The sequence below is a fragment of the Amblyraja radiata genome, chromosome 35, assembly GCF_010909765.2.
Source record: "Amblyraja radiata isolate CabotCenter1 chromosome 35, sAmbRad1.1.pri, whole genome shotgun sequence".
NCBI lineage: Eukaryota > Metazoa > Chordata > Chondrichthyes > Rajiformes > Rajidae > Amblyraja > Amblyraja radiata.
In genome coordinates, this window is record NC_045990.1 from 13,447,891 (window position 1) to 13,463,026 (window position 15,136).

General features: G+C 45.2%; 1 long non-coding RNA gene across 1 annotated transcript; it reads left to right on the forward strand.

Moving 5' to 3' along the window:
• Positions 1-6,921: 6,921 nt before the first annotated feature.
• On the forward strand, positions 6,922-11,949 carry LOC116991835. The gene is made up of 3 exons (XR_004416915.1): positions 6,922-6,962; positions 8,790-9,104; positions 11,916-11,949. It is a non-coding gene; the product is annotated as an uncharacterized LOC116991835 (long non-coding RNA).
• Positions 11,950-15,136: the final 3,187 nt, after the last annotated feature.

Sequence of the window (15,136 nt, forward strand, 5' to 3'; positions counted from 1 at the left end):
AGAGTGCGGCTACTGAGACTGATTGTTACTGAAGACCTTTAATGCTACTTGCGAGGTGACTGCCGTCTACAGACGGAGTGACGATCAGTAATGTCCCTGAAGCGCGCAGTGTGGGGAGTCGACTCTGCTGACATTGTTCCCGGTTCCAAGCGTGTTCCCACTGCTCATCCCACTGTGGAGTCCCAGTCCGGATCTTTCACCTTTGGCGTCTAATTCCAGGAATGCCTTCACACCTCTAACACGCTTGGGTTCCATTGCCCGTCACATAAGCTTTGAGTACAGCGGGGCACTGACCCGCGCAGCTCATCAGCCGCTCTCCCGAGAATGAAAACGAACCTGCAGCTGAACCTGGAGACACAAGGGACTGTAGATGCTGGTTTATAATTAAAATCACAGTGCTGGAGTAACTGGGTTGGACAGGCAGCATCTCAGGAGAACATGGGCGGGTGTCCGCTGAGTTACTCCAGCACTCTGTGTTCACAGCTCACCCTGCCTGCTCGGGCGCCGCTTTCATCCCAAGAATGACCGGGTGATCCCGGTTCTCCGGACGGTTACCAGCTTACTGCATATTGTTGACACTTTTAACCGTTCATTCGACGTCTGCCGCTCCCGTTGATCATTCCGTGGTACACGTGGACTTTGAATGGTTGGAGCTAGGGGTGGCTGGGAGCGCGGTGTGCGGGGCGCCGACTGATCCGCGGCTTAAACCGGCGGCAACGTTTGTTCTTTGTTATCAGAAAGTGTGAAGTTGAGGCTGGTGAACGGGGGCAGTCCATGCGCCGGGAGAGTGGAGGTTCACTACAAGGGGAACTGGGGGACTGTGGCTGATCCCAGCTGGGACCTGCAGGACGCGGCGGTGGTGTGTCGGGAGCTGGGCTGCGGCGCCGCGACGGGAGCCCCGGGCGGATCTCACTTTGGACCCGGGTCCGGACCCGTTGTGACGTATGGTGTTGAGTGCACCGGGAGCGAAGCCGCTCTGCGGGAGTGTAGATCATATACATGGGGGGACTATGACGATCCACACTCCAACGATGCCGGCGTTATCTGCGAAGGTAAACATCAGCTTTTTCTCTCTTTGCTCCGCAGTTTGGTGATTTCCGGGATGCCCTGGATGTAAATGACTCGGACTGACCGCCCGCGGCGAGTGGTGTCAAATTAAATCCAGTGTCTGTCCGTTTTATTCCTGTCCAACTGGAATCAAATTTCGCTTCTGGATCTCACATTCTCGTTTTAATTAAACAAACACAATCGGGAGCATTAAATACTCTCACCCGGTACAATGACGGGGCCAATAAACACGCGGCTGGAGGAACTGAGTTGGTGAAGCAGCAACTGTCCGGGACTGGTGGCAAGAGAGGAATAGGGGGGTTGCACGTCAGGTCATCGGGTCAAAGGGCGTGACGCATGGAGCAGTTCCATCCATGTGGAGGACAAGGCAGCCTCCGGCACACACTGTTAACACACGATACGCGCACTTTTTTACCTGTTAAAAACCGCCGAAATTGGCAATTTTTGGGCTGTAAATAATTGTGGAAATCGGGGTAACCGTGAGAGACATGTATCCTACTTCAGAATTCCAAAAGTGAAGAGATGATGGTAGAGAGAAGCGAGAGTTGAAGGGACAACAACAGCTAAAGTGGTTGGTACATAATTGGCCGCACAGATATCAAGATTGAAAATATTGGGAATTATCGTGTTTGCTCACTGCATTTCATCAACAGTAAGGCATTATTTGTGTTTTTTCTTGATTCCTTTGGTATGTAAAAAGTTTCAGAAGTGATAAATCTGGCTGTAAATTTTTTAAATCGCCCATGGTTCTCAAATGGGGTTTACATGCAAAAATAAAACGTTTCTGAAGCTAAATTTATCATTAAATTAATTGCAAACCATGCGTAGGTATTGAATTACATTTTACTCAGATGCAAGCCAAGGAATGGCATAATTGTTAGCTGTTAATTGGACATAATCAACCTCAGCAAATTGACAATATCTTTGAAAGGGACTGGGTGTTTAAGCTGTCAGGACATTTTATTATTTGCTAAAATATCCATCTTAATAGCATAATGATAGAAAACTTACTTTTCCACTCATCACCCGCATGCCTGGAGATTTTTTAATGATAAATCTGCAGAATTCATTGCCACAGACGGCTGTGGAGGCCAAGTCAATGGATACATTTAATTGTAATTGTCTTATAATTGTAAGGCGGGAATTGACAGATTCTTGTTTAATAAAGTTGTCAGGCGTTATGAGGAGAAAGGCATTGAGAGGGAAAGCTAGACCAGCCACGATTTAACGGTGAAGCTGACGTGGGCCGAATGGTATATGGTTCTTTTTTCCACAGTTTGTACTTAGAATTCGTTTAATGGGACAGGAGCAGGCAGATACACTGGGTCAGTTAGCACAGTCTTGCCTGTGGAGTTTGTCAAGTTCTGCAGGACGGAATGTTCTATAAATAATAATTATATTCGACTTGTAGCATTAGGTTTAGGTTTATCATTGTGACGTTACTGAGGTAGAGTGAAAAGCTTTGTTTTGCATGCTATGTAAACAGATCAGATACACAACGCATATTTATAATCAAATACAATATATAGTGTAAAGAGGAAGTTACAGAGAGCAGAATATAGTACTCAGCATGTTAGCGCATCGTGATAGAGGAAGGAGGAGAAGGGGAGCACAGATATCATTAGTATGGGACTGATTTTAACGTCAGATTTGTGCTAAACTTTCAGGGATGTTTTTGTAAATTGTCTTCATAATTGTGGCTTTCATGACTATCTTTTATATGTTTACTCAGATCACAGAGTGCCAAGATTGGTATCCAAAGATGATCAGTGCTCGGGAAGACTGGAAGTGCAGTATGGTGAAACCTGGGGAACCGTGTGTGACCGGGCCTGGGATATGGATGATGCCAATGTGGTGTGCAGTCAGCTTCATTGTGGAGTCGCCATGTCTGTTCCGACAGGGGCTTATTTTGGAAAGGGAACTGGCCTTGTACGGAACGATGTATTTGAATGTAAGGGTAATGAGACAAGCCTATGGGAATGTCCGCGTTCTTTATGAACTCTTCATTGCAACCACACGAGCGATGTCAGTGTGATCTGTTCTGGTGAGTGCCAGCTTTGGAAACTAATGATTAATAAGCACTCATTATACTTGGAAGATAGGGATGAGATCTCGCCATTTACTTTTATCAAAGGGTTATAAAATGCTGGAATATAATTGAGCAGTGCACGACTTTGATGTGATATTGGCAAACGTATTAACCGGCTAAAATAATTTAAATAATTTCCTATAGTCCAACATTATTGATGGTTTACAATGTGGAGTTCAGAAGGAGGAAATTAACAGTATATTTAGATGGTGATATCCATGCGATGCAACAGCGATTGTCCAATGAATCCTAATCAAATATTACTCTAGAGTAAAATAATTATATTTGTTTATAAACAAATGTACTTCTTCACTGAAACCTTTGAGCATTTTGAGTGGAAAGATAGCTCACTGCAGGAAGAAAAACTATGGACGGTTTTAGATGTAAATGATTACACATAGAAAAGTACAATTTTGCTTTGCATGATGACAATAAAAGGATGATAATGATAATGATAATACAAGCAAGGATCCTGGCACTGGGGTGGTGGGGGGGGGGGGGGACGTGGGTGTGGGTGGAAATATAAGATGATGCAACTGCCAGTAAGACATATAAAAAGAGACGGCAGAAGAATGCATGATGTTTAAAAGTAAATTTATCCCATGATTTACATTTTTTGTTAGGAATGATTTTGTGGTCATATGATCCTATTATAAATGGGGAACCAAGCAGTGCATTAGAAAATAGCGAAGTGAACGATTACTTCCCATCAGCATTTACAATAATGTACAAGGAAATAACATCCTGATCACTGAGAGTGAAGAACATCCATGTGTAATCAGAGACCGTATCACGCCAAGATGAAGCAGCACTTGATAACATTGTGGAGCCAAAATGCCCAACTGAATAAATAAATGAAGTGGAGACGGTGACGGCTCTTGAACAAATGAGATCCTGAGCATTGGCAGGAGGAGAGGATGGGGAACAAGAATACTTTATTTTTCTCCATAACAAAGGTTTAAACCAGTGTGTTATGAGGATGCGAACCCAACAGGAGTCAGGAGCGAAGTAAACTAATGGGAAATGGATCATAGTAAATCCATTGCTGTAATGTAGAAATATACAATGTCATAATGGGTTTCATCCAAACATCTGGTTTCATCTGTCCTCGCCCTCGCCCAACACACAACGGGAAACGGATATAGATCTTAGACTACAGGGAAAATGAACAAATATAATAGTCCGGAGAGGTGGCGGGGGGTGGGGGAACGAGGGGTGAAATCTGATATTTTTTTCAATGACAACATTATGCATGATGAATTTGAATATTGTAGAATTCAGCAAAGGAAAATATTAGCAAGGGGAAATATCAACTATTTGCCGACATATACGGGGGAAATGTAATCCGTGCAAAATGGAAATTTGATGGGATGGGTTAACGTTTCCAGAATAAGCGGTGACAAGGATGAATTAGAATTCGGCAAAGGACAGATATGAAAAGGGACAACAATGAGAGAAGAAAAGACTGCAACTTACCCACACGTGCGGAGAATTTAAACAGTGGAATACGGAAATTATTTCGCCGAATAATTTTATAAAATGTTGATTCCATCTTAGCTAATAAATGTAAACTTATTTAAATGCTATAAAACCAAACGCCCACGCAAAACGAGCAAGTAATATAAAATATATTAGTGACAACATTATACCAGAGAGGACAGTGAGCCTGAATACCTGAAAGTTCCATGGATCCAAAGACCCACATCATAATATAATTGAAGCAAAGGGCACGCTCGCTACAATATCCAACAACGTATAGTTTCTGCAATGGGTCTTGCAGATTGCAGCGTAGACATTCGGTATTCACTCTTTGAAAAGAGGAAGGATAGAGAAAACATGAACAGCCGATTGGGGATACTGAGTTGGATGATCAGCCATGATCATATTGAATGGCGGTGCAGGCTCGAAGGGCCGAATGGCCTACTCCTGCACCTAATTTCTATGTTTCTATGTTTCTATGATCTGTTCCGGCCTTGGACGAATGATGGAGTTCACAATAACATGTGCCATCTGAAGCACTGAAAATAATAAGTAACGTCGAGTTGAATTGCTCAAAGTGAAGTCGTGTTTGACTAATCCACTGAAGCTATTTGTAAGTGTATTTCTCACGGCAGATAAAGAGGAATTTTCAGAAAATGTATTCTTATGTTTCAGGAAGACCACACACCAATCTGCATCAAACAGACAGTTAACACGTTTACATATTCTGTTGTGCTGCAGCAATTAAGAATTTCATGGTTCTATCTGGGACATATGACAACAAAACACTCTTGACAGAGGGGGGAGGACTGAATGGGTCCAAACAGATTGGCAGGTTATGTTGAGAGGGTGCCAAGGAAACGCCATTTATTCACAAACTATATTAATGGGTGCATTGGGTTGTGTGTGTGTGTGGGGGGGGGGGGGGGGGGGGGTGAGTATTTTAGCTGGTGCTGTTATGGTAACATATTCAGGTGTTGGCAGAAGGAACTGCAGATGCTGGTTTACAGTAAAATACACAAAATGCTGGAGTAAATCAGTGGGTCAGGCAGCATCTCTGGTGGAAATGGATAGGTGACGACTCAGGCCTGGGCTCTTCAAGCTAAAGAAGGGTCCCGACCTGAAACGTCACATATCCATCTGAAGAAGGGTTTCGGCCCGAAACCTCGCCTATTTCCTTCGCTCCATAGATGCTGCTGCACCCGCTGAGTTTCTCCAGCATTTTTGTGTACCGTCACATATCCATGTTGTCCAGTGATGCTGCCTGATCGGCTGAGTGTCTTTCACTTGCATTGGACAACACATCAACCAGCATCTGCAGTTCCTTCTAAAACATACGGAAAAGCGAGTGGACAAAAAATATGGCATATATGTAGTACTGTGTTGAAAAATGTAGGCTGCACTATTCGAGACCGTCAATTAGGTCGGGTGTACACTTTATTCTGGTGAACTCTTGAAAGCCGCAAGTATTACAGATGAGATCTGAACTTATTTGGTCAGAACTTTAAACTAAATAACGTGAAACTGACGGTCCCGTCGTGCCGAGTTGAAGACCGTAACCATTCATTGTGTGTATTGAAATATCACCGCGCGCACACACTTTGAAGGTGGCCGCTTAGAAAATGAGGAAAATAAACAAACAATTTCTAACTTTCATTATTTTTCACTATTCTTATTGTGTATTGAACTGTCATTTTGTCCCATAAAAACAGGGAACCATGGCCCACGACTGGTGGGTGGGAAGGATAGATGCTCTGGCCGGGTGGAAGTTCTACACGGAGACGAGTGGGGGACAGTTTGCGATCAGTACTTTAGCTTGCTTGATGCCGGCGTGGTCTGTGAACAACTACATTGTGGTGCAGTGGTCGCAACTCCCGGAGCTACTCACTTTGGCCGAGGATCCGGCCCTGTTTGGAAGGAGAACTACCACTGTCGGGGGAACGAGTCTCGTTTAGTTGATTGTACACACAATTGCTGGGGAAACTCAGCGGGTGCAGCAGCATCTATGGAGCGAAGGAAATAGGCGACGTTTCGGGCCGAAACCCTTCTTCAGACTGATGGGGGGTGGGGAAAGAAAGAAGGAAAAGGGGAGGAGGAGGAGGAGCCCGAGGGCGGGCGGATGGGAGGGTGGGAGGAGACAGCTAGAGGGTTAAGGAAGGGGAGGAGACAGCACGGGCTAGCCAAATTGGGAGAATTCAATGTTAATGCCATAAGGACGCAAGGACCCCAGACGGAACATGAGGTGCTGTTTTAGTTGATTGTCCAGTCCTACCCAGGGATCAGACGAGTTGTTCACACGGAAACGACGCCGGTCTCATCTGCTCAGGTGAGTCACCAAATGTCCTTGAACTGAAAAACAGAGTTGCCCAGTGGTAGAGAAGTTTACACGGTGACTCTTTTAACCATTGAAAACATCTGCCGTTTCCTGACGACCATCTTAATTTTCTTTTCAGAAGGATACTTTCAAGAGAGAGCTAGATAGTTCTCTTAAAGATAGTGGAGTCATGGGGATATGGGGAGAAGGCAGGGACGGGCTACTGATTGGGGATGATCAGCCATGATCACATTGTTTGGCGGGCTGGCTCGATGGGCCGAATGGCCTACTGCTGGATCTATTGTCTATTATCTTCAGGTGCCGCCTTTCCCTTCCCCCACTGATAGGATACTGGGGCCAATTGTTATACAACGTTGTCATACATCGATAGACTGAATTAGAGTATGCAGTGCAGAATTCTCCAGTTTATAAAATTGTTTCTATGGATAGTAACTGAGAGAAAGTAGCTAGTAAACATAGTAAGGATAGTATAAAGGATAAGAACTGTTCATTAAGGAGAGAGAATGATGGCGATTTGTACAGTCGGGTTCTAATTCTCGGTTCACTGCTACAATACACAGATATAAATTAGTTACATCAGCTGTAGAGATCTGAGATAGAGTCTGTAGGAAGAATGCGATATCAAATTTGAAGTGGCTTAGTGGTTCTTTCAAGAGCTTGACCCTGAAAGCAGGAGTAACTCAGCGGGTCAGACAGCGTCAGAAAAGGAATAGGTGACGTTTCTGGTCGAGACCCTTCTTCAGTCATCTATTCCTTTTCACCAGAGATGCGATCTGACCCACTGAGTTACTCCAGCTTTGTGTCTCTATCTTCGGTTTAAACCAGCATCTGCAATATGGAATGAAAAATGGAAAAATCATTTTTTTCCTGATATTGGAATGGTTCCAGGTAATGCATTTATTTACCAAAAGAGAACGAAGGTAAAGCGAGATTTCAAAAGACCCCGCCTACACGAGGAACGGGCGCTGGACTGGTCTGAGCATGCCTATTGCATTCGGTTTAGATCAATGCATGAGTTGGTGGTTATCGTTTATTCAATAGCCAGTTTATTCCTTGTTATTGGGCCCATTTCTCATGGTGAGGCCCATAGGTTTCTCGGCAATGTTTTATGTAGACGTAAACAGAATGTTTCTATGCAGTTTATCTGCCAATGTGACATAGAAACATAGAAATTAGGTGCAGGAGTAGGCCATTCGGACCTTCGAGCCTGCACCGCCATTCAATATGATCATGGCTGATCATCCAACTCAATATCCTGTACCTGCCTTCTCTCCACACCCCCTGATCCCTTTAGCCACAAGGGCCACATCTAACTCCCTCTTAAATATAGCCCATGATCTGGCCTCAACTACATTCTGTGGCGGAGAATTCCAGAGATTCACCACTCTTGTGTGAAAAATGTTTTTTCTCATCTCGGTCCTAAAAGATTTCCCCCTTATCCTTAAACTGTGACTATTGTTCTGGACTTCCCTAACATCGGGAACAATCTTCCTGCATCTAGCCTGTCCAGCCCCTTAAGAATTTTGTAAGTTTCTATAAGATCCCCCCTCAATCTTCTAAATTCTAGCGAGTACAAGCCGAGTCTATCCAATCTTTCTTCATATGAAAGTCCTGACATCCCAGGAATCAGTCTGGTGAACCTTCTCTGTACTCCCTCTATGGCAAGAATGTCTTTCCTCAGATTAGGACATGTGACATGTGGACAATTGATGAAGAAAATAATCCTTAAAACTAATAGCTGACCAGGTAAATGTTGAGAAGTTATGGAATATTTTGTCTTCACATTAATGGTTTAAGCCAACATGTTTTGTATTATAGATGAAATTTGGTCTCTGAGATTGAGCAATGGGGGCAGCCGCTGCGACGGCCGAGTGGAGGTTTACCACAATGGTAGATGGGGGAGAGTGCAGGATAGCGCCTGGAACATCAATGATTCCAACGTGGTCTGCAGAGAGTTGGGCTGCGGCTCCGCCATATTCGCCTACAAATCCTCAAGGTACGGAGAGAGTGAGCTGCCCGTGTGGGTGAACAACGTTCACTGTGAAGGAAACGAGTCGCAGCTCCGAAATTGCAGCACATTTACGCTGAATCAGACATCCAGCGACAGCATCGGTGTTGGAGTCCTGTGCTCAGGTGAATATTGGCATAAATACTAAAATTAGACATTGTAATGATTGTTCGTGACTTTCGAGTTGTATTTGGCGCTTCTGTCATCTGGGTTTTCGACGTCAATTGGGAAGGCACGGAAAATGAAGAAGCTTTATTTATCCGTTCTGGTCAATCTAATCAAAGGTCGAAATAACATTTCTTAATTTATCAAATTAGAAACATAGAAAATAGGTGCAGGAGTAGGCCCTTCAAGCCTGCACCGCCATTCAATATGATCATGGCTGGTCATCCAACCCAGTATCCTGTACCTGCCTTCTCTCCATACCCCCTGATCCCTTTAGCCACAAGGGCCACACTAACTCCCTCTTAAATATAGCTAATGAACTGGCCTGAACTACCTTCTGTGGCAGAGAATTCCAGAGAATTCCTTAAATCGATTGTCGATAAATATTTATATTACACATCTGTATGTAAATATATATATTACACACTTGAGATCCCTTTAAAACTATGTTGGAGAATAATACCTGAACAATAGTCTAGGTGTATGCACATACACACAGGCGCACACACACCCACACTATCACACACACAAACACACACTCATACACCAACACTATCACACACACACACACACACACAGAGGCACACACACACATACATACACACACACACAAACACACAGAGGCACACACACAGACACACACATACACACGCGCACACACACACACGCACACACCAACACTATCACACACACACCAACATTATCACACACACAGGCACATTCATGCGCACTTATTTATATGTTAGCCTGGAGAAAGTTATAATATCGTGTACAGATACAGCATGGAGACGGGTCCTTCGGCCCATCGAGTCCACCCCGAAGGTACACAAAATTGCTGGGGAAACTCAGCGGGTGCAGCAGCATCTATGGAGCGAAGGAAATAGGCGACGTTTCGGGCCGAAACCCTTCTTCAGGCTGATGGGGGGTGGGGGGGTGGGAAAGAAAGAAGGAAAAGGGGAGGAGGAGGAGGAGCCCGAGGGCGGGCGGATGGGAGGGTGGGAGGAGACAGCTAGAGGGTTAAGGAAGGGGAGGAGACAGCAAGGGCTAGCCAAATTGGGAGAATTCAATGTTAATGCCATAAGGACGCAAGGTCCCCAGACGGAATATGAGGTGCTGTTCCTCCAATTTCCGCTGTTGCTCACTCTGGCAATGGAGGAGACCCAGGACAGAGAGGTCGGATTGGGAATGGGAGGGGGAGTTGAAGTGCTGAGCCACCGGGAGGTCAGGTAGGTTATTGCGGACTGAGCGGAGGTGTTCGGCGAAACGATCGCCCAACCTACGCTTGGTCTCACCGATGTAAATCAGCTGACATCTAGAGCAGCGGATGCAGTAGATGAGGTTGGAAGAGATACAGGTGAACCTTTGTCGCACCTGGAACGACTGCTTGGGACCTTGAATGGAGTCGATGGGGGAGGTGAAGGGACAGGTGTTGCATTTCTTGCGGTTGCAACGGAAAGTGCCCGGGGAGGGGGTGGTGCGGGAGGGAAGGGAAGAATTGACGAGGGAGTTGCGGAGGGAGCGGTCTTTGCGGAAGGCAGACATGGGGGGAGATGGGAAGATGTGGCGAGTGGTGGGGTCACGTTGGAGGTGGCGGAAATGGCGGAGGATTATGTGTTGTATTTGCCGGCTGGTGGGGTGAAAGGTGAGGACCAGAGGGACTCTGCCCTTGTTGCGTGTGCGGGGATGGGGAGAGAGAGCAGTGTTACGGGGTATGGATGAGACCCTGGTGTGAGCCTCATCTATGGTGGCGGAGGGGAATCCCCGTTCCCTGAAGAACGAGGACATTTCCGATGCCCTGGTATGAAATGTCTCATCCTGGGAACAGATGCGGCGTAGGCGGAGGAATTGGGAGTAGGGGATGGAGTCTTTACAGGGGGCAGGGTGGGAAGACGTGTAGTCCAGATAGCCATGTGAGTCAGTGGGTTTGTAATGTATGTCGGTCAGGAGTCTGTCCCCTGCGATATTGTGTACCTTCGATATTCCAGCATCTGCAGTTCCCTTTTGAACACGAGTCCACCCCGAAGACTGATTACCCATTGGTTCTATGTTATCCCACTGTCTCATAAACTTCCTTGACACTGGGGGGGGGGGGGGGATTTAACGGAGGCCATTTAACCTGCAAACGCACCTTTGGATCTGGACGCAACTCACGTGGTCACGTGTGCAAACGTGTAATCTCCCCACAGACAGCACCTGAGATCAGGATCGAACCGCAGTCCCTCGTAGTGTGAGACCACAGCATTGCCATCTGCACCGCTGAAGAGTTAGCTCCCAGGAGACTGCCAAGCAAGTGAGAGAGAGAGCTCTTAAAGATAGCGGAGTCAGGGGATATGGGGAGAAGGCAGAAACGGGGTACTGAATGTGGATGATTAGCCATGATCACAGTGAATGGCGGTGCTGGCTCAAAGGGCCGAATGGCCTCCTCCTGCGCCTATTGTCTATTAAAGCAAAATACATAGCAGGACCTTTGCAACATTCTCCACCCAGGACCTGGGTGTAAAGTGGGAGGTTGTCCACGTATAGAGATTGTCCACGTATACTATGGGCCCTCTCCATTTCCAGTCGGCAGAAGAGACCACCAGGTCCAGGGAGCAGGCGATGGTGAGTGTGAGGGGCCGTGTGTGAGAGAAGTCTGGACAAGAAACACTTCCATGTGGTGTGGAACAACACGGGGTACCTTTTCGAGGGATAGCATAGAAGGCGCGGCCGAAGGTGGGGTGATGGGTTTACATTGCAATTGTGTGATTAACCCCCTTGTAATTGTTCAACAGACCATCTCCAATTACGGCTGTCTGGGGGTGGAAGGACATGTGCTGGACGAGTGGAGATTTATTACAATGGGTCTTGGGGCACAGTTTGTGATGACTCCCTAGACGACGCTAACGTAGTCTGTGGGCAGCTAGGTTGCGGATATGCCGTGGAAGATAAAATTCCGGGATTCTGTGGACAAAGTAAAGGCCAAATTTGGTTGGATGAAGTAAGATGCTCGGGTAACGAATCATACCTCTGGAACTGTCCCTCCGCACAGTGGGGTCGGCACGATTGCAGTCATAAGGAAGATGTGACGGTGAAGTGTTCTGGTAAGGATACGTTCGGTCTGCTGATTCTCTGCAGCTTATAGTGGGAACCTTCATTCCAGAGATGTATTCAATGGTTTATCGCAAACAATGCGAGCATTGAATCTCGTTGATGGAATAAAGTCCTTTCTCTGCTTAGGGTTTTTCTACTCACCAACACCAAACTCTCCCCACGTGTAGCTCTGCTCATTTCGCCCTCAGCTGTTGTCCGCTTTAACGGCATTTGTTCACATTTCCCGAAACAGACCGACGAGATGTTTATTGTTTTGGCATTTTCGGCAAAGGCATTGTGGGCGGAAGTGTCTGTTCCTGAGCTGATCTGTTCTATGTTCTTATCTTGTATGAACGGGAGATATTCCCTCTTTATTTTATACTCTTGCTTTAGGGATTGTGAAGGGGGAGGTGCAGCGAGACCTGGACATCCTTGTATACCGGTCACTGAAAGTTAGCTTTCAGGTACAGCAGGCAGTGAAGAAAGCTAATGGAATGTTGGCCTTCATAACAAGATGAGTTCAGTACAGTGGAACCTCGAGATACGAATTTAATCCGTTCCGAGACTTCCTTCGTAAGTCAAAACATTCGTATATTGGGGCATTCGTATCTCGAGGTTCCATTGTATAGGAGTAAAGAGGTTCTTCTGCAGTTGTATAGGGCTCTGGTGAGACCACATTTGGAGCATTGTGTACAGTTTTGGTCTCCTAATTTAAGGAGGGACATCCTTGTGATTGAGGCAGTGCAGCGTAGGTTCACGAGATTGATCCCTGGGATGGCGGGACTGTCATATGAGGAACGATTGAAAAGACTGGGCTTGTATTCACTGGAGTTTAGAAGGATGAGGGGGTCTTATAGAAACATATAAAATTATAAAAGGACTGGACAAGCTAGATGCAGGAAAAATGTTCCCTATGTTGGGCGAGTCCAGAACCAGGGGCCCCGGTCTTAGAATAAAGAGGAGGTCATTTAAGACTGAGGTGAGAAAAAACGTTTTCACCCAGAGAGTTGTGAATTTATGGAATTCCCTGCCACAGAGGGCAGTGGAGGCTAAATCACTGGATGGATTTAAGAGAGAGTTAGATAGAGCTCTAGGGGCTAATGGAGTCAAGGGATATGGGGAGATGGCAGGTACGGATTATTGATAGGGGACGATCAGCCATGATCACAATGAATGATCGAAGGGCCGAATGGCCTCCTCCTGCACCCATTTTCTAAATTTCAAAAAAATAAGTTGACCTGCACATCTTTAAACTTTGACTCGCTCAGCTTAAAGCCCTGCCCTCTAGTATTTAATTTTTCAACAATTGGAAAAACGTTCTGGCTATCTTCCCTGTTTTTGGCACACATCATTGTTATATATTTCTGTCGGGTCTCCCCTCAACCTCTGACGTTCCAGAAAAAACAATCCAAGTCTATCCAACCGCTCTCGAGCTAATGCCCCTGATCCAGACATCATTCAGGTTTACTTGCTCTGCACCCTTCCAAACCTCCTACATCCGTCCTGTAATGGCAACCAGAACTGTGCACAATATTCCAAATGCAGTCCAACCAAATTCTTGTAAAATTGCATCATGACTTCCTGACTTGCACTCAATGCCCCAACAATGAAAGCAAGCCTACTGTATGTCTGCTTTACCACTCTATCTACTTCTGTTACCTTGCAGGGGGTTATGGGCTTGGACCCCAAGGTTCCTCTCTACATCAATGCTGTGAATGGTCATGCCATTCATTATTTGATCAGACTTTACTGGCTTTACCTTGCACTAAACATTATTCCCTTATGTATCTGTACACTTTGAATGACTTGCTTGTAATCATGTATTGACATTCTGCTGGCTGGTTAGCATGCAACAAAAGCTTTTCCCTCTACACGTGACAATAAACTAAACTGAACTGAACTAAATAAAGGAACGACCTGAGCTACTCTCCTGTGAGAACTTGCCTATGATTAGAGAAGACCTAAAGATCTACATGGATGATCTCGTAAAATGCTCTCTTGCCTCTATCAATATCCTGGGATAAATCCCATCAGCTCTTGGCAATTGAAACATTTTATTGTTCTTAGAGTCCCAACACCTCTTCCTCTTTGATCTCAGGCTGTCCTTGCATATTAGTATTCCAATTGGATTATAATGGAACTGCAGATGCTGCAAAGATAGACACAAACTGAAGCAGTAACTCAGCAGGTCACGCAGCATATAGGTCATGTAATAGGAGCAGAATTAGCCCATTCGGCCATTCAATCATGGCTGATCTATCTCTCCCTCCAAACCCCATTCTCCCGCCTTCTCCCCATAACCCCTGACACCTCATCTCTGCATCTCTGGAGAAAATAGATAAGTGATGTTTCAGTTTGAAGAACGGTCCCAACCCAAAATGTCAGCTATCTATTTTTCCAGAGATGCTGCCTGACCCACTGAGTTACTCTAGCATTTTGTGTCTATATTTATATTTTAGTTTGTATTCTAGTTTGAAGTAACTCTCCTGTTAATGATTTCAAAATGGTAGCAACTATTTGGTCATCACCTCTTCAAAATACCTTTTGGTGTAGAACGCATGGAGTTAAGCAAATCTAGAGTGTATCAGAAATTATATTGGCTAAAGATGCGTTTGTATGAATTCAGCTCTGGCAATGAAATATTAGATTAGATTCAACTTTATTGTCATTGCACATAGTACAAGTACAGTACAACATAATGCAGTTTTGCATCTAACCAGGGTGCAAAGTAGTAAAGTGCTGATTAAGACAATATATACAAATGAGGATATATGTAGCCTCGGATTATGCTTCATCTTCCTAAATATATTTCATGCTGTGAATTAAAAATGCAAGGATTTGTAGGGTGTGCATTTTAAATCGTGGCTCATGTTACATTTCTGTGGTATTTATGCAACTGACTGAGATGAAGTACTTATGAGAA